This window comes from Pristis pectinata, chromosome 20 (genome assembly GCF_009764475.1).
Source record: "Pristis pectinata isolate sPriPec2 chromosome 20, sPriPec2.1.pri, whole genome shotgun sequence".
NCBI classification, from domain to species: domain Eukaryota; kingdom Metazoa; phylum Chordata; class Chondrichthyes; order Rhinopristiformes; family Pristidae; genus Pristis; species Pristis pectinata.
The window spans coordinates 6188515-6208436 of NC_067424.1; the positions used below are offsets into that span (position 1 = coordinate 6188515).

The window sequence follows — 19922 nt, forward strand, 5'->3', positions numbered from 1 at the left end:
AATTACCTTAAAAAAATGGGCATAGAACAAACAAAAAATAACAAATCCAGCACCTCTACTTCCTGAGGAGGCTAAAGAAATTTGGCATGTCCTCTTTGACACTTACCAATTTTTATCAATGTCCCATAGATGGCATCCTATCTGGATGCACCATGGCTTGGTATGGCAATTGCTTTGTCTAGGACCGCAAGAAACTGTAGAGAGTTGTAGACACAGCCCAGAACATCACGGAAACAAGCCTTCCCTCCATGGACTCTGTCTATACTTCTCGCTGCCTCGGTAAAGCAGCCAGCATAATCAAAGACCCCATCCACCTTGAACATTCTTTCTTCTCCCCTCTCCCATCAGGCAGAATATACAAAAGCCTGAAAGCACGTACCACCAGGCTCAAGGACAGCTTCTATCCTGCTGTTATAAGACTATTGAACTGTCCCTTAGTACGATAAGATGGACTCTTGACCTCACAATCTACCTCATCATGACCTTGCACCTTATTGTCTGCCTGCACTGCACTTTCTCTGTAACTGTAACATTTTATCCTGCGTTCTGTTATTGTTTTACCCTGTGCTGCCTCAATGCACTGTGTAATGAATTGACCTGTACGAATAGTATCCAAGACAAGTTTTTCACTGTATCAGTACATGTGACAATAATAAACCAATAAACAGACAAATAAATAAATGGAAACAGAGGTGTACAACCACAGCATGGAGAGAGAGCAGAAAAAGAGTGTTACATAGAATTGATGAATTCAGTATTAAGTCGGTGAGATGCAAGATGAGGAGCTTTTGTTGGGGATTGTTGGAGCAATATATGAGGCTAATGCCAGAGAGATTGGAATGCGAATTGGATGAGAAATTAAACTTAGAAATGGAACATAGAATTGAAGATGCTGGAAATCAAAAAAACATTTAGAATATTTGGGGTGGTGACTGGGGTGCAATTAATGCGTTGTTTTGTCCTGGATGTAACCGAGCTTTTTGAATGTTATTGAAGCTGCACTCTTACGTAACTTATGTGTTGGAGATGGTGGAAAGATTTGGTCTTGCCACAGAATCCCAACATTTGGGCTGTTTCTGAAACCATGGTATTTATTTTGTCAGTCCAGTTGAACTTCTGTCAATGGTGACCTCCAAAACATTAGCCTTCTCTTTCTTGCCTGAGCTCGATAGGCCTTGACTTCCAAATAGTCCAAAAATCTGTCTGCTTCTCTTGAATGTATTCAGTGACTCTGCCTCTACAGACTCTGTGGTGGAGAGATCCAAAGATTCACCACTGTCTGAGGGAAGAGGTCCCCCTCATCACTACCTTGAATGGGAGAGCTTTCTTCTGGAACTATGGTCCCTCATTCTAAACCCGCTGAAACACTAACTCGGTTTCTTTCTCCACTGATGCTGCATGACCTGTGGAGTATTATTTCAGTGCAATGAAGAGAGGCAACACAGGTTAATACAAAAACCTGAAAGCACATACCACCATGCTCAAGGACAGCTTTTATACCAAGGTTATAAGACTATTAACGAACCTCTGTTACTATAAGGTGGACTCTTGACCTCACCATCTACCTTGTTATGGCCTTGCACCTTATTATCTGCCTGCACTGCACTTTCTCTGTAACTGTAACACTTTATTGTGTGATTGCTCTTCTCTTGTACAACCTCAATGCACTGATGCGATGAAATGATCTGTATGGATTACATGCAAAACAAAGTTTTTCACTGTACCTCGGTACATGTGACAATAATGAAACCAATTTACCAAATGTAAGTATTGGTATTGGTTTATTATTGTCACTTGTACCAAGGTACAGTGAAAAACTTGTCTTGCATACAGTTCGTACAGATCAATTCATTACACAGTGCAGATAGATTGAGTTAGTACAGAGTGCACTGAGGTAGTACAGGTAAAAACAATAACAGTATAGGGTAAAGTGTCACAGCTACAGGGAAGTGCACTGCAGGTAGACAATAAAGTGCAAGGTAAGGTAGATTATGAGGTCAAGAGTCTCATGGTATAAAAGAACCATTCAATAGTCTTATCACAGTGGGATAGAAGCTGTCCTTGAGCCTGGTGGTATGTGCCCTCGGACTCCTGTATCTTCTGCCTGATGGGAGAGGAGAGAAGAGAGAATGACCCGGGTGGGTGGGGTCTTTGATTATGTTGGCTGCTTCACCAAAGCAGCGAGAGGTATACACAGAGTCCATTGAGGGGAGGTTGGTATCTGTGATGCGCTGGGCTGGGTCTGCAACTCTCTGCAGTTTCTTGCAGTGCTGGGCAGAGCAGTTGCCGTACCAAGCCATGATGCATCCAGATAGGATGCTTTCCATGGTGCATTGATAAAAGTTGGTGAGTGTCAAAGGGGACATGCTGAATTTCTTTTGCCTCCTGAAGAAGTAGAGGCGCTGGTGAGGTTTCTTGGCCATGGCGTCCACGTGGTTGGACCAGGGCAGGCTGTTGGTGATGTTGTGGCAGAATGCAGTGCATTCACCATATTGTTGTAACAGTGTGATCACATGACTGGTGAAAGTTTACGATGCATTTTTATTATCACAGCTCCAGATATGCACAGATTGCTAAACTTCACTCTTTAACTACATTTTATTAAATATTTACAGCCACGATAATAACACACCAGGGAACTACAGGCCATTGAGCCTAACATCAGTGGTAAATACGTTACTGGAGTGGATGCTGAGAGACCTGCATTTGGAAAGGTAAGGACTGATTAGGGACAGTCGGCATGGGAAATCATGTCTCACGAACTTGGTCAAGCTCCTTAGAGATGTGACAAGAAAGTGATAAGGGCAGGGCAGTAGACGTTGTCTATGTGGACTTTACCAAGGCCTTTGACAAGGTCCCACAAGGGCGGCACGGTAGCGTAGAGGTTAGCACGACGTTATTACTGCACCAGCAATTGGGGTTCAAATCCCATCACTGTCTGTAAAGAGTTTGTACGTTCTCCCCGTGTCTGCGTGGGTTTCCTCCGGGTGCTCTGGTTTCCTCCCACATTCTAAAGATGTACGGGTAGGTTAACGTGGGTTTAAATGGGCGGCGCGGACTCGCTGGGCAGGAAGGACCCGTTACCGTGCTGTATAAATAGAGTTTTGAAAATATGCTGGTCCAAAATGGATCCAGGGTGAGCCAGCCAATTGGATAACAAAACTGGCTTGGTGGTAGGAGTCAGAGGGTGGTGGTGCAGGGTTGCTCTTCAGATTGGAGGTGTATGAGCCGTGGTGTGCCACAAGAATCAGTGCTGGGTATAGTTGGCATGGTTGGAAAGTTTGCGGATGACACCAAATTTAGTGGTATAGTGGGCAGTTAAGAACGTTGTCTAAGATTACAAGACTGGGAAGATGGGCCAAGAAATGGCAGATGGAATTTAACTCGGATAAGTGCAAAGTGCTGCATTTTGGGAAGTCAAACCTGGGCAAGACTAGCACTGTAAATGATAGGCAAGACTGCAGAGTGTTGTAGAACAGAGAGACCTTGGGGAATCAGTACATACAGTAGTTCCCGAAAGTGGAGACACAGGTAGACAGGGTGCTGAAGAAGGCATTTGTTACGCTTGCCTTCATTGGTCAGGTCACTGAGTACAAGAGTTGGGATGTCATGTTAATCTGTACAAGACATTGGTGAGGCCACACTTGGAGTAGTGTGTCATTCTGGTTGCCCAGCGGTAGGGAGGATGCAATAAGCTGGAAGGGTGCAGAAGCGTTTCACAAGGATGTCACCAGGACTGGAGGGCTTGAGTTATAAGGAGAGACTGGATGGGCTGAGGCTTTTATTCCCCTGTCGGAGGGGTGACTTTATAGAGGTTTATAAAATCATGAGGGGTGAATGGTCGCAGTCTCTTTCCCAGGCTAGGGGAGTCTAAAACTAGAGGTCATAGGTTTAAGGTGAGAGGGGAAAGATTTAAAAGGGTGGTGGGTGTGTGGAACAGGCAACCAGAAGAAGTAGACACAGATAAAGCTGCATTATTTAAGAGACATTTAGAAAAGTATGTAGAGAGGGAAAGATTTAAAAGGGTGGTGGGTGTGTGGAACAGGCAACCAGAAGAAGTAGACACAGATAAAGCTGCATTATTTAAGAGACATTTAGAAAAGTATGTAGAGAGGAAAAGTTTAGAGGGATATGGGCCAACCGCAGTAAATGAGACTAGCTTAGATGGACATCTTGGTCAGCATGGACCGGTTGGGCTGCAGGGCCTGTTTCTGTGCTGTATGACCCTGTGACTCTGTGAACAGCCCTTATTGCAATGAAGTTTTGTCTGGCCTTCCTCAGTGAACAAAGATCCATCCCAGTTCATGACTCTTCTACCCACATTTTAGCTGAAGCTCTCCAGAGACCGATACAAGCATACAGACCAGGAGCTGGAGTAGACCAGCACATCACAGGAACCAGTGTCCCCTCCATGGACTCTGTCCACACTTCTCACTGCCTTGGTAAAGCAGCCAACATAATCAAAGACTCCACCCGCCCTGGGCATTCTTTCTTCTCCCTCATGTTTTCCCTCATTCCTGTGGCCCCCTCACCCCTTCTCTCCCCCCCCCCCACCACCCTCATGACCTGTCCACTACTTCCCTCTGGTTTCCCATCTCCTTCCCTTTATTCCATGGTCTACTGTCCACTCCTACCGGATTCCTTCTTCTTCAGCCCTTTGCCTCTTCCACCTATCAGCTCTCAGCTTCTTGCATCATTCCCTATCATACCCCCCCCTTCCCACCCACCTACCTACCTTCCCCACCCACCAACCTTCCCGCTCTATCACCTATCACCTGCCAGCCTGTGCTTCTCCCCCTCCCCTTCCCTTTTGATTTTGGCTTCTGCCCACATGAAGGGTCTTGACCTGAAATGTTGACTGTTTCTCTCCATAGATGCTGCCTGACCTGCTGAGTTCCTCCAGCATTTTGTATGTGATTGTCTCTTTTCCCCTCCCCTTCCCCAATCGGCAGAAGATACAAAAGCCTGAAAGCACGTACCACCAGGCTCAAGGACAGCTTCTATCCTGCTGTTATAAGGTTATTGGATGCTCCCCTAGTATGATAAAATGGACTCTTGACCTCATAATCTACCTCATTATGACCTTGCACCTTATTTTCTGCCTGCACTGCACTTTCTCTGTAACTTTAACACTTTATTCTACATTCTGTTATTGTTTTCCCTTGTACTACCTCAATGCACTGATGTGATGAAATGATCTGTATGGATGGCATGCAAACAAAGTTTTTCACTGTACCTCGGTACATGTCACAATAATAAACCACTCAGTCCCTCGATCCTGCACAACCATGACAAATCTGATTGTGACCTCAGCTCTCCATTCCCATCTACCCCTGATAATCTTTCACTCCTTTCTTCATCAAGAATTAGTGTACGTCTACCTTACAAAGGTTCAAAGACTCTGCTTTCACTCCCTTTGAGGAAGAGACTTCCATAAACTCAGCAACCTCAGAGCAAGAAAAAGAATGCTTAATTCCAACTTATATAGGAGCCCCTTACTTTGAAACACATTCTTGCCACAGGAAGAAACATCCTCTTCACATCCACCCTGTCAAAACCCCTCATAATCTTACATACTTCAATTAAGATTCTTCTCACTATCTAAAGTCCAGAAGAATTTAAAAGATTTGAGCATAAAAACCGAGGCTAATGCTTTAGTGTTTCATTGAGGGAATGCTACACTGCTGGAGATTCCATCTTTCAATTCTCCACATGTAGTGTCACCAGAACTTATAGAATCATCGAGTCATACAGCACGGAAACAGACCCTTCAGTCCAGCTCATCCATGCCGACTGTGTTGCCCAGAGAGCTAGTCCCATCTGGCTGCGTTTGGCCTATAGCCCTCTAAACCTCTCCTATCCATGTACTTATCTAGATGGCTTTCAAACGTTGCTAATGTGCCCGCCTCAACCACTATTTCTGGCAGCTCATTTCAAATACGCACCACCCTTTGTGTGAAGAAGCTGCCCCTGATGTCCCTTTTAAATCTCTCGCTTCTGATTTTAAACCTATGCACATCATCACTGGGAAAAAGACTATGCGCTTTCACCCTGCCTCTGCCCAGTATGATCTTATATACATCTATAAGGTCACCCCTCAATCTCCTCCGTTCAGGGATTAAAGTGGTAGTCTACGCAACCTATCCTTGTAACTCAGGCCCCTGAGTCCAGGCAACATCCTGATAAATCTTTTCTGCACTCTTTCTAGTTTAATAACTTCTTTCCTATAACAGGGTGACCAAAACCGTAGACAATATATAAGACAATGTCTTATATAACTGCAACATAACTTTCCAACTCCTATACTCAATGCTCTAACTGACAAAGACCAGTGTGCCAAATACCTTCTTCACCAGAAGTCTTGTAGCAAGACTTCCTTACATTTGTTCTCCATCTCCCTTGAAATAAAGGCCAAAAAAGTCATGGAATCTATGTTGCATTTTCCACAAACGGATAAGAATAGCACAGACACAATTGCAAAATAAATAGCGAGGAGTACTGTTTGATTTGCTTATTCTTAACTATGCAGTTCCAAACAGCCACACCCTGCATGGCCCCTGCTTATTTGCTTCCTCCTTTGTGTTTGTCATTTCTTTTCATCATCTGTTTTGTAGACAAGAAATCTTGTTGTTTATTGCAATTAGAAATGTTTTGTCAGCAGAAAAGGTGAAGGATTAAAATTCCAACCTTTGCTCCTGATTAATAATCCTCTAAAACCATGTCCTTGGCAGCTTTCCACTCGAATAATCTCCATCCCTAAAGTTCTTGAGACCCAGGTACAGTAATAGAAATAGACAGATGCTACGTGGCATATTGTTCAATGACTTGCCACTCCCACAATCTCTCAAAACTCTTCACAACAAGATATTTGTCGAGGCAATTTTTTTCCTGGACAGTAGTTGAAGAGCAGAAATGATTCAGGTTTGCATTCACGGAAATAAAATTGTTGAAATTTCCCAACTTGATACTGAGAGAAATAATGACAGGGGTGATCTGCACTTTGCACTGAAGGAAACGATTTTGAAGATGTTGGCCCCATTATACTTGAAGAAAGCTGCTATTCAATTCAACAATGATGATTTTGTAAGCACTTCATTACAAAATCCAAACCATAACTGAGAGATCTCCAAGGGAAACACATAATATGAAAGAAACCTCTTAAAACTGTTGGCAAATGAAAGGCTCAGGTAATCCGAGAGAGCTTGAAGATCAACAAAAGCAGTGATTTGAAGGTTTTGAAGGGAAAAATGCGGTTTATGATCTTCGTACAACACTCAGTTGATCCAAAGGTGATTGAAACAAAACAGTAGTTTTGTATCACCACATCTGTTCAAAAAGTGCGATCGAACTTTTCCAGAGTTTGTACCTCTCCTTCCTTGGTTAGTCTGGTTATCGAGTTATAGAATACAAGACATAGAACAGTACAGCACAGGAACAGACCCTTCGGCCCACAATGTCTGTGCCAGACATGATGCCAAATTAAACTAAAGCCCTTCTGCCTGCACATGGTCCATATCCCTCCATTTCCTTCAGTGTCCCTCTAACAGCCTCTTAAACACCACTATCGTATCTGCTTCCACCACCGCCCCTGGCAGCCCGTTCCAGGCACCCACCACTCTCTGTGTAAAAATCTTGCCCCGCACATCTCCTTTAAACTTTCCCCTTCTCATTTTAAGTGTGTGTCATCTAGTATTTGACATCTCTACCCTGGGAAAAATCTTCTGTCTATCCTATCTGTGCCTCTCATAATTTTATAAAAGTCAATCAGATCTCCCCTCAGCCTCCTATGCTCCAGAGAAAACAACCCAAGTTTGTCCAACCTCTCTTTCTAGCTCATACCCTCTAATCCAGGCAGCATCCTGGTAAACCTCTTCTGCACCCTCTCCAAAGCCTCCACATCCTTCCTGTAATGGGGCGACCAGAATTGCACACAATACTCCAAGTGCAGCCTAACCAAAGTTTTATATATTTGCAACATGACCTCCTTATTTTTTTGCCCAGTGCCCTGACCAATGAAGGCAAGCATGCCATATGCCTTCTCCACCACCTTATCTACTTGCGTGGCTACTTTTAGGGAGCTATGGACTTGGACCCCAAGATCCTTCTGTACATCAATGCCAGTTCTGCCATCAATACTTTCCTCTTACATTTGACGTCCCATAACCCTCTACTTTGCTCTGCTCTACTTCTGTGCGGCCAGATTCTGCTCTAACTCCATCTACAAGTTTGCAGATGATACCACCGTTGTAGGCCGTATCTCAAACAGCAATGAGTCAGAGTACAGGAAGGAGATAGAGAGCTTAGTGGAATGGTGTCATGACAAAAACCTTGCCCTCAATGTCAACAAAACAAAAGAGCTGGTCATTGACTTCAGGAAATGGGGCGGTGTACATGCACCTGTCTACATCAATGGTGCTGAGGTCGAGAGAGTCGAGAGCTTCAAATTCCTGGGAGTAAATATCACCAACAGCCTGTCCTGGTCAAATCACGTAGATGCCATGGCCAAGAAAGCTCACCAGCGCCTCTACTTCCTCAGGAGGCTAAAGAATTTTGGTTTGTCCCCTTTGACTCTCACCAACTTTTACAGATGCACCATAGAAAGCATCCTATCTGGATGTATCATGGCTTGGTATGGCAACTGCTCTGCCCAGGACCGCAGGAAGCTGCAGAGAGTTGTGGACACAGCCCAGCGCATCACAGGCACCAGCCTCTCCTCCTTAAACTCTGTCTTTACCTCTTGTTGTCTTGGTGTAGCAGCCAGCATAATTAAAGACCCCACCCAGCCGGGACATTCTCTCTTCTCTCCTCTTCCATTGAGTAGAAGATACAGGAGCCTGAGGGCACGTACCACCAGACTTAAGGACAGCTTCTACCCACTGTGATAAAACTATTGAACAATTCCCTTATACAATGAGATGGACTGTGACCTCACGATCTGCCTTGTTGTGACCTTGCACCTTATTGCACTGCACTTTCTCTGTAGCTGTGACAATTTACTCTGTACTGTTACTGTTTTTACCTGTACTACCTTCAATGCATTCTGTACTAACTCAATGTAACTGCACTGTGTAATGAATTGACCTGTATGATCGGTTTGTAAGACAATCTTTTCACCGTACCTCGGTAAAAGTGACAATAATAAACCAATACCAATACAAATACCAACCCTTTCCCATGTGTGATTCATATCCACAGTTCTATCCTGAGATCTTTGGCCAATTTTGTTTCCAGAATGAATGCAGATTCTAAGCTCCCAATGTGGTAATGATATTTATCATAATAGATAGGCTCAGTGTTTACGAGTGTAACAGAATCGTCACTTCAATCTTAACACTTGTTTATTTTTCATTCTACAAGGTGAGACATAATTCATTGAAGGAATATTTACATTGGATAGCTCAAACATGAAAGAAGTCATGGTCACATGTGCGCTCAGAGTGACCATAAGACTATAAGACATAGGAGCAGAATTAGGCCATTTGGCCCATCAAGTCTGCTCCACTATTCAATCATGGCTGATTTATTTTTCCCTCTCAATCCCATTCTCCTGCCTTCTCCCTGTAACCTTTGACACCCTTACTAAGCAAGAACCTATCAAGGTCCACGTTAAATACACCCAATGACTTGGCCTCCACAGCCGTCTGTGGCAATGAATTCCAGATTCACCGCCCTCTTGCTAAAGAAATTCATCCTCATCTCTGTTCTAAAGGGATGTCCTTCTATTCTGAGGCTGTGCCCTCTGGTCCTAGACTCTCCCACTTCTCGAAACATCCTCTCCATGTCCACTCTATCCAGGCCCTACAATATTCAGGAGGTTTCATGAGATCCCCCCTCATTCTTCTAAACTCCAGTGAGTACAGGCCCAGAGCCATCAAATGCTCCTCATACGTTAACCCTTTCATCCCGGGATCATTCTCGTAAACCTCCTCTGGGCCCTCTCCAATGCCAGCATATCCTTCCTTAGATATGGGGACCAAATCTGCACACAATACTCCACATGTGGTCTGTCCAACGCCTTATAAAGAGTGCCTTCACTAAGCACAAATGTTGAGATTACGGTTGATTACAGGGACAATGTATTGAAGGCACAAAGAAAAGACTAAGTTGGATAAATTGTCTCCACAGAGACAGTAGAAACAAGGGGCTGGATTTTAAACTTCCTTTTGTTATTTGGCATTGGCTGCCTACCTTGGCACAAAAGAAGGAGCCACTTTAAGACTTAGACCCCATTTACACAGAACATAGAACATAGAACATAGAACAGTACGGCACAGAACAGGCCCCTCGGCCCACAATGTCGTGCCGACATAGCTAATCCCTCCATTTCCCTCTCATTTATGTGCCCATCCAAGCCCCTCTTAAAAGCCCCGAAATGAAGATAAATTAACCCACCATTTGCCCCAAACAAAGCTTCCTGATGGAGCTGACCTGACCTCAGCAGGAAGCCAGGGCCTGAAAGATGGGCAGAAGCATCACTGAGAGACCAGATTATTACTTATGGGATTCTTAGCAACATTCCTGTGCCAAAAATTAATTTAAAGTCACCTTTTCCGATCTACATTTACCACACCATTGGAAAAAGACCTTCCGTCAGTCAGAACCTGAGCATCCACAATTTCATACAATCACAGAACTAGTGAATGGTTACAGCATAAACCATCCAGCCCATTGTATCCATAACAGTTCTCTTCCAGATCAACTCACTAGTTCCACCATCTGACCCTTTTTCCGTGGCCTTGCAAATTTTTCTTCATTAGAGCATGGAACAGTACAGCACAAGAACAGGCCTTTCAGCCCACGATGTTGTTCTGAACTAATTAAATTAGTAATCACATGCCCAACTAGACTAATCCCTTCTGCCTACACAATGTCCACATCCCTCCATTCTCTACACATCCATGTGCCTGTCTAAGAGCCTCGTAAGCGCCTCTATCATATCTGCCTCCACCACCACCCCTGGCAGTGCATTCCAGGCACCCGCCACTCTGTGTAAAAAAACTTGCCCCGCACATCTCCTTTGAACTTACCCCCTCTCACCTTAAATGCACGCCCTCTGGTATTAGACATTTCAATATTTCAATTACTTATTCATCTAATTCCCTCCTGAAGGCCTCATTGGCTGCTACCACTTCTGCAGAGTGTGTGTTCCAGATTCCACACACTACTAAAACAAGTTCGTCCTTGTGACTTCCATAATTCTTTTACCCATACCTAGTCCTTGACCTCTCCACCATTGGGAACATTCTCTCTCACCCACTCTGTCCATTCCCTCATCATTTTATGTACTATCAAATCTCCACTCAGCCTTCTCTATTTTTTGAGTCATAGTCATAATAGCACTGCAGCATAGAAACAGGCCCTTCAGCCCACTTAGACGATGCCAACCCAATCTTCTGCTGAGTCCCATCTACCAGCAGCCGGACCATATCCCTCCAAAGCCCTCCCATCCATGTACCTATCCAAACTTCTCTTGTGTTATAATTGAACCTGCGCCCACCACTATTTCTGCTGGCAGCTCGTTCCACACTCGCACCACCCTCTGAGTGAAGAAGTTACCCCTCAGGTTCCCCTCCATATACTTCACCTGTCACCCAAAACATTAGTTCTGGTCTCACCCAACCTTAGGGGAAAAAGCCTGTGTGCATTCATCCTATCTATACCCCTCTTTGAAAAAAACGGTCCCAGCCTCTTTCTCCTTTTAGTCCCTCAACCCACTGGATCCTCTGTAACATCTTCATATCCTTCCTCTAATTAGGCAACCAGAATTGAACACAATACCCCAGCTGGGGCCAGACCAATGTTTTTTGAAGGGTCAGCATGACTTCCCTGCTTTTATAGTCAATGGCTCTATTGATAAACTGCAGAATGTGTATGCCATACATACACTGACTCAACCAGCTTACTCATACCCCCTGGCTCCCTCTTATCTGAGCATATTGTGACCCTGCTACAGGATAAGATAGATTGAATGACTGGACAAAAACTTGGCCAATGGAGTTGAAAGTGGGAAAGTGTAAGGTCTTGTACTTTGGTAAAAGGAATCAAAAGGTGGATTATTACCTAAATGGAGAGAGACTACAAATAAATGAAATCAGAGCAAACGGTCCATAGCTGATGATTCCTTTATTTATTCATTCAATCATGGGATTTGGACATTGCTGGAAAGCACAACTTTACTCTCCTAATTGTCCCTAAATTAAGAGGATGGATGAAACATTTCGGAAGTCAGTTAAGACTGATGTGCCTGGAGTCACTTATTGGGCAGGCCAGGCGAGGTTGGCAGATTCCCTTCCCTGAAGGGTTTAATTCAACCAAATGAGTCCTTACAACAATTTGGCAGTTTCACCATTAATGAGACTAACTTCTTATTCCAGCTTTATTTAATGAATTGAAGTTAAAATTCCTCAGTTACAAAGGTGAGATTTGAACTCACGTCTCTGGATCCATACACACTACCTCGTTAGTCCTTTTTTTAGCACTATTTATTTAATTCTGTAATTATATAGTAATGTTATGTCTTACACCGTACTGCTGCCGCAAAACAACAAATTTCACGTCATCTAAGTCAGTGATAATAAACCTGATTCTGATCAATGGTCCCAGCTTCTGGATATCACTGCAATATCTCAATTCTCTTGTACACCAGTATAATTCTCTTATAAGCCAGTAACTCTCTTGTAAAACAGTACCAGTGTGTCATCACCAAAGATAATTTACAATGATCATATTTTATATTTTTTTACATTCTTGTACTGATAGGGTTACTTTCATTTAACTCTTTGATACTGAATTGGAAGTCGGTGTGTTTTCTTATCAGGGAGAGCAGACACAAGTGAATGGTCACACAAAAGAACAATATAAAATCTCGTGCTTTGAAGCCCAGTACATAATTACATGTCCTGTCTTTTTAAATGAGTTGTTTCCTGTCTAGTAGGGATTACTTTGCTGATCTTTCCAATTAAGATTTCTTAAGAACTAAAGAGATTATTAACAGACTATTTACAGACAGGTTTCTAGCTTCCAATCCCAGGAGAGAGCAGGGATGATAGAGAGCAGTTCGCCTGAAGGGAATAGGAAAGAATCGGAAGAGAAAGACAAATTCCTTACATGCAAAATTCCCTGCCAAAAATCCTTCACAGGTGATACAAACGTGGTCTGGGAGATCAGAACCATCGGCTTTCTTTCTTGGTGGTAAATCAATAATACAAAGAGTTTTACAGAAGCAAGCCAACAATAGTTTGAACAGTGGAAGATTTTTCAGGCTCTTGCTAACATGTAAATTAGTTGTTTTAAATTGCCAGGAATGGCCATGATTATCTGCCTTGGAAACAGTTAATGCAGTTTGAATAGAATGATCACGTCAGCCGTTGGAAAATGAATAACAATGAGCATATAGTATCTCTAATTTATAACACTTGTGGGCATCTCACGTTACTTGATAATCCCAAATTTTAAATTAGTTTAGCTCAACATAGTTTTACGGTCAGCACACCCTTTTATAACATCACCCTTTATCTAAACAGATACTTAAATGTGAAACAATCAATCTGTGGCTTCAATGATTTAAGGAGGTCACAGGTAGACAGGGTGGTGAAGAAGGCATTTGGCACGTTGGTCTTCATCAGAATCAGAATCAGAATTAGTATCACTGACTTATATGACATGAAATTTGTTGTTTTGCGGCAGCAGTACAGTGCAAAGACATAAAAATTACTATAAATTACAAAAATAAATAGTACAAAAAAAGGAATAATGAGGTAGTGTTCATGGGTTCATGGACCGTTCAGAAATCTGATGGCGGAGGGGAAGAAGCTGTTCCTGAATCATTGAGTGTGGGTCTTCAGGCTTGTTGAGTGTGGTCAGGGCATTGAGTGTAGGAGTTAGGACGTTATATTACAATTGTACAAGACGTTGGTGGAACCGCACTTGCAGTATTGTGTACAGTTTTGGTCACTCTGTTATAGGAAAGACGTCATTAAACTGGAAAGGGTGCAGAGAAGATTTACAAGGCCAGGACTCAAGGGTTTGAGTTACATGGAGAGGTTGGACAGGCTAGGTTTTTATTCCTTGGAGCATAGGAGATTGAGGGGTGATCTTAGAGACATGTATGAAATCATGAGAAGTACAGATAGGGTGAATGCACACAATCTTTTTCCCAGGGTTGGGGAATCAAGAACTAGAGGGCATAGGTTTATGGTGAGGGGAGAAAGATTTAATAGGAACCTGAGGGGCAACTTTCTCACACAGAGGGTGGCGGGTATATGGAACAAGCTGCCAGAGGAAATGATAGAAGCAGGTATGATAACAACATTTAAAAGACATTGCACAGGTACATGGATGGGAAATGTTTAGACAGCTATGGGCTATGGGACTAGCTTGGTGGACACCATGGTCGGCATGGACAAGTTGGGCCGAAGGGCCTGTTTCCCTGATGTATTACTCTATGACTCTAAGGACTACTTAATGTCCAGAAATTATCTCTTTTTACCGAGAAAGTTGAATTCACATGAGGGCAATGTGGAACAAGCAGACATTTGGAAATATTAACATTTTATTCCAATGGACAGAACCAGAGCCATCTCATTTTGGGTCAATTAAGAGAGTGGTGCGATGGGCCAGAGGTTGCAAGGAGATGTTTGCATTTACATCCAACTCCCCTTCCTCACCCTAGAAGTCTTACGTTTGCCACCTGAAGTCTTCCTGTGGTTTCAAGGACCCAGCTCCGACATGTTGAATTCCCAGCACTCACACTGGGGACTCTGCCCACAGTACCTGCTCCAAGCTAAATCTGCCACAGGAGCAGAGCATGGAGAGGAAGGGCTGTGGTGGAGAAGGGTAAACATCAGATAAAATTCCTTTTTACAAATTACTTGAGTTTACATATCACAACTGCACTTGTTTAAAAAACCCTTCTCAGTGCTCTTAGTTAATGTGCTTTAAAATGTAAATATTTTTACTTTTCTCAATGCTTCTCTTTAATAGTTTCTCCGTGCTACATTTCTACAGATGTATAGTGGCGAGCATTCTGACTGGTTGCATCACCACCTGGTATGGAGGCTCCAAAGCACAGGATCGAAAAAGGCTGCAGAGGGTTGTAGACTCAGTCAGCTCCATCACGGGCACAACCCTCCCCGCCATCGAGGACATCTTCAAGAGGCGGTGCCTCAAGAAGGCAGCATCCGTCACTAAGGACTTTCACCACTAGGGACATGCCCTCTTCTCGTTACTACCATCAGGGAGGAGATACAGGAGCCTGAAGACCCACACTCAACAATTCAGGAACAGCCTCTTCCCCTCCGCCATCAGATTCCTGAACGGTCCATGAACCCATGAACACCCTTGTTATTCCTCTTTTGCACTATTTATTTATTTTTGCAACGTATAGTAATTTTTATGTCTTGCACTGTACTGCTGCCACAGAACAACATATTTCATGTCCTATGTCAGTGATGATAAACCTGATTCTGATTCTGTGCTTTTGAATGTCAGAAACAAAGTCATTGCCTGACAACAAAGCTGGTGCATGGCTTTGGTGAGATTTTCAGCTGATTGTGTGTGGGTTTTGTCCGACACCCTCTCCTTTCCTCCCCATAACAGAGTTGCAGTAATCAAGGCCCTGGTATCTGCCACTCCATTTAGGATCAGTGCAGGACCTAGCTGTAACACCATAAATGGGGAACCATTAAAGATGTCCATTTTTTCCCCCAAAAAGTACTGGCCCTTTTGAACTTTTACCTAATATTTACTTAAGAACTTCTTTGATTACCAGTGAATGGCAGCAAGATTCACGCAAAGCTCTTCTTTACTAAGGGTGACTTTAACAAGCACCAGGTTGAACAAGTGGAATTCTCTTTTACAATATTTGCTCAAGATTATATTCATTGCCTTTACTATTGATAAAAGAGAGGCAGAAATTAAACAGGCATTGCACCCAATTTCATTGTATTTCAATGACTGGTTGCAGTGTGTTGCACCATGAACAGAACTCTGTTCTTCCATACATAGTGAGAGTCTTATCCAGCACATCAGTAAACATACAATATGTGCAATTGCAGCTGTAGGGAATTGAGAGATATGCAGGCAGATGTGCAGTTTAACTTTGCATCATGGTCAGCACAGACATTGTGGACCGAAGGGCCTGTTCCTGTGTTGTGCTGTTCTATGTTCTATGTCCCGAGGAGCGTAATAGGGAATAGACAATGCCAACTTAACATCATCCCAGCTGACAAAGAAAACATCAGATTTATAAATGGATTGTTTATTTTGGGGGAAAGGAAAAACTAGTTTTAAGATTTAGAAAGGTTTGTCAATCATATCTTGACAAATTTATAAATACATCTGGAATACGTAACAAGAGGTTTGGGCCTAAATAACAGCACATGTTGGATTGTTCAACTACACCAAAGAAATTGCATGGATAGAACATAAAACATAGAACATTGCAGCACAATACAGGCCGTTCGGCCCACAATGTTGTTCCGACATTTTATCCTGCTCTAATATCTATCTAACCCTTCACTCCCAAATGTTAACCCTTCCCTCCCATTTCTCTATCATTCATGTGGCTGTCTAAGAGTCTCTTAAATGGCCCCAATGTATCTGCTCCCACAACCTCTGCAGGCAGTGCGTTCCACGCACCCACCACTCTCTGTGTAAAAAACTTACCTCTAACATCCCCCTTACATCTTCCTCCAATCACATTAAAATTATGCCTTGTGTTAGCCATTGTTGCCCTGGGAAAAAGTCTCTGACTGTCTACTCAATCTGTGCCTCTTATCATCTTGTACACCTCTATCAAGTCACCTCTCATCCTCCTTCTCTCCAAAGAGAAAAGCCCGAGCTCACTCAACCTATCCTCATAAGACATGCTCTCCAATCCAGGCAGTGTTCTGGTAAATCTCCTCTGCACCCTCTCTAAAGCTTCCACATCTTTCCTATAATGAGGTGACCAGAACTGAACATAATACTCCAAGTGTGGTCTAACCAGAGTTCTATAGAGCTGCAACATTACCTTGCAGCTCTTGAACTCAGTACCCTGACAAATGAAGGCCAACACACCATACACCTTCTTAACAACCCTATTTACCTGTGTGGCAAACTTGAGGGATCTATGGAAGTGAACCCCAAGATCCCCCTGTTCCTCCACACTGCTAACAGTCCCACCATTAACCTTGTATTCTGCCTTCAAATTCGATCTTCCAAAGTGTATCACTTCACACTTTTCCAGGCTGAACTCCATCTGCCACTTCTCAGCCCAGCTCTGCATCCTATCAATGTCCCGTTGTAATCTACAGCAACCTTCGACACTATCCACAACACCACCAACCTTTGTATCATCTGCAAACTTACTAACCCTCCCTTCCACATCCTCATCCAAGTCATTTATAAAAATCGCAAAGAGCAGGGGTCCCAGAACAGATCCCTGTGAACACCACTGGTCACCAACCTCCAGGCAGAATACACTCCATCTACCACCACCCTCGCCAATTCTGAATCCAGGCAGCCAGGTTTCCCTGGATCGCATGCCTCCTGACTTTCTGAATGAGCCTTCCATGAGGAACCTTATCAAACTCTTTATTAAAATCCGTGTACACCACATCCACTGCTCTGCCTTCATCAATGTGCTTTGTCACATCCTCAAAGAATTCAGTCAGGCTCATGAGGCATGACCTGCCCCTCATAAAGCTATGCTGATTGTCCTGAATCAGCCTATGCTTCTCCAAATGCCCATAAATCCTGTCTCTAAGAATCTTCTCCAGTAATTTGCCCACCACCCAAGTAAGACTCACTGGCCTATAATTCCCAGGGTTATCCCTACTCCCTTTCCTAAACAAAGGAACAACATTTTCCACCCTCCAATCATCTGGCACTACTCCTGTGGTCAGTGAGGACTCAAAGATCATCGCCAAGGGTACGGCAATCTCTTCCCTCACTTCCCGTAATAACCTTGGATGTATCCCATACGGCCCCGGTGACCTATCCATCCTAATAAAAATGCTGATGTTATTTGAAGCCATAGCTAAGTTAGCAGAGCTAGAATAGTCATCGTTCTTGGCCACCACACACACACTACAGACATAACCAGGAAACAAACATAGAAAACAATTTACAATGGTAAAATGGTTTCTAACCTCCCTCAAGTATAATGAGGTGTTTGCTTACACAAGTGTAACCACTGGAATGCTGACTCAGGATTTTGGGTGTTGAACTACACTTATGGCTGATTACTTGGTGATTTTGAACATGGAACACAGAACAGTACAGCACTGGAACAGGCCCTTCAGCCCACAATGTTGTGCTGAACTAATTAAACTCATGATGCCAAATTACACTAATCCCTCCTGTCTGCACATGGTCCACATCCAGAATCAGAATGAGATTTATTATCACTGACTTGGATGACGTGAAATTTGTTGTTTTGCAGCAGCCATACAGTGCAAGGACATAAAATCACTATAAATTACAAAACTAAACAAATAGTGCAAAAAGAAGGAATAACAAGGTATCGCCCCACCCCCCCATTCTCTGCATATTCATGTGTCTATCTAAGAACCTCTATTGTATCTGCCTCCACCCCCATTCCTGGCAGTGCATTCCAGGCACCCACCATTCTCTGTATAAAAAACTTGCCCCGCACATCTCCTTTGAATTTTCCCCCCTCACCATAAATGCATACACTCTAGTATTAGACTTGGAAAAAGATACCGGCTGTGTATCTATTCCTCGATGAATCTATAATCCTATACAACCTGGATTTTGGTGACTCATCTTCCAAATCCCCACCATCATCTTCAAACCATCCTGTGAAAGATAGCTGGGAATGCAAGGGCTTTTTTTACCTATATCTTGTTACGTTCTTAAGTGTTTTTACCCATATCTTGTTATGTTTGAAACTTTGTGTAAACAATTGCCTGTGTAAGAGTAGTTTCTCACCTAGCGTTCCCACAAAAAAGGGTATAAAAATACACTGTAGCCGAGCCTTCTTTGAGTGGGTCTTGGTATAGAGTTAGAGTTACATGGTTTACTCTGTCTCTTTATTTTCCCACTCCCGCTAGCGAAAGTTAATAAAGCATTTATCGTAAGTTCTTTGGTTCTGCTGTTGTCTGATTATTTACAGAAGCGTGGGTCGACTTTGACAATCCATGATCCTACTCTGATTTACTTCTGGAATGTTCTGTTGCCCATGCTTCCACTCTACCATTTGCAGTCTAGCCCTCACCACCAATACCCCTCAGCAGATTTTGCCACCCCAAACCTCCTTGGAATTGGAGGCAGGGCTATCGGCTGCTTACGACTGCAATCCTTCTCTCAAACCTCTTTGGCTTACTCGCCACCTTCCAGGTTGCTTACACTGTCCTCTCTCAACAAAATCCTGTAACTCATCCCTTGAACTTTCTCTATGACTATCTTCACTAACCACTCTCCTTCATTTTGCCTGCTGTCCAACTCCGACTCCGTTGGCTTGGGACAATTTGTTCTGTGCAAGTTACTTTATAAATATTTGTTGTCATCACCCAGTGCAAGGTAAGGTACATATATATATAAAATAACAACAATCAACTCTATCAAGATCTGTTTATGGCTATTGAGTCCAAGGATTGCTAAATGTTGTGATGAATCAGAGACAAACTGATTATTAATCAAAAATAAATACTGTGCCCTTCTAAATGATCTTCATAATCTCTTTCCTTACTTTCAGTTCCCACTCCAGATAAGGCTTTCACAGCCTCAGAATAAAGGGACGTCCCTTCAAAACTGAGATAAGGAGAAATTTCTTCAGACAGAGGGTGGTGAATCTGTGGAATTCAGTGCCTCAGATGGCTGTGGAGGATAAGTAACTGGGTGCATTTAAGGCAGAGGTTGATAGGTTCTTGATTGGTAAGGGGGTTAAGGGTTACGGGGAGAAGGCTGGAGAATGGGCT

At 43.2% G+C, this 19922-nt stretch overlaps 1 protein-coding gene across 1 annotated transcript in view; it reads left to right on the plus strand.

Moving 5' to 3' along the window:
* Window positions 1-15315, plus strand: part of LOC127580809 (ras-related protein Rab-7b-like) — a 68565-nt gene extending 53250 nt beyond the window's left edge. Inside the window, exons 7-8 of the transcript XR_007957879.1 lie at window positions 2616-2714; window positions 15007-15315. The gene's annotated coding sequence lies outside the window, so the exon portion shown is untranslated. The remainder of the gene's footprint in view (window positions 1-2615; window positions 2715-15006) is intronic.
* The last annotated feature ends 4607 nt before the right edge of the window (window positions 15316-19922 follow it).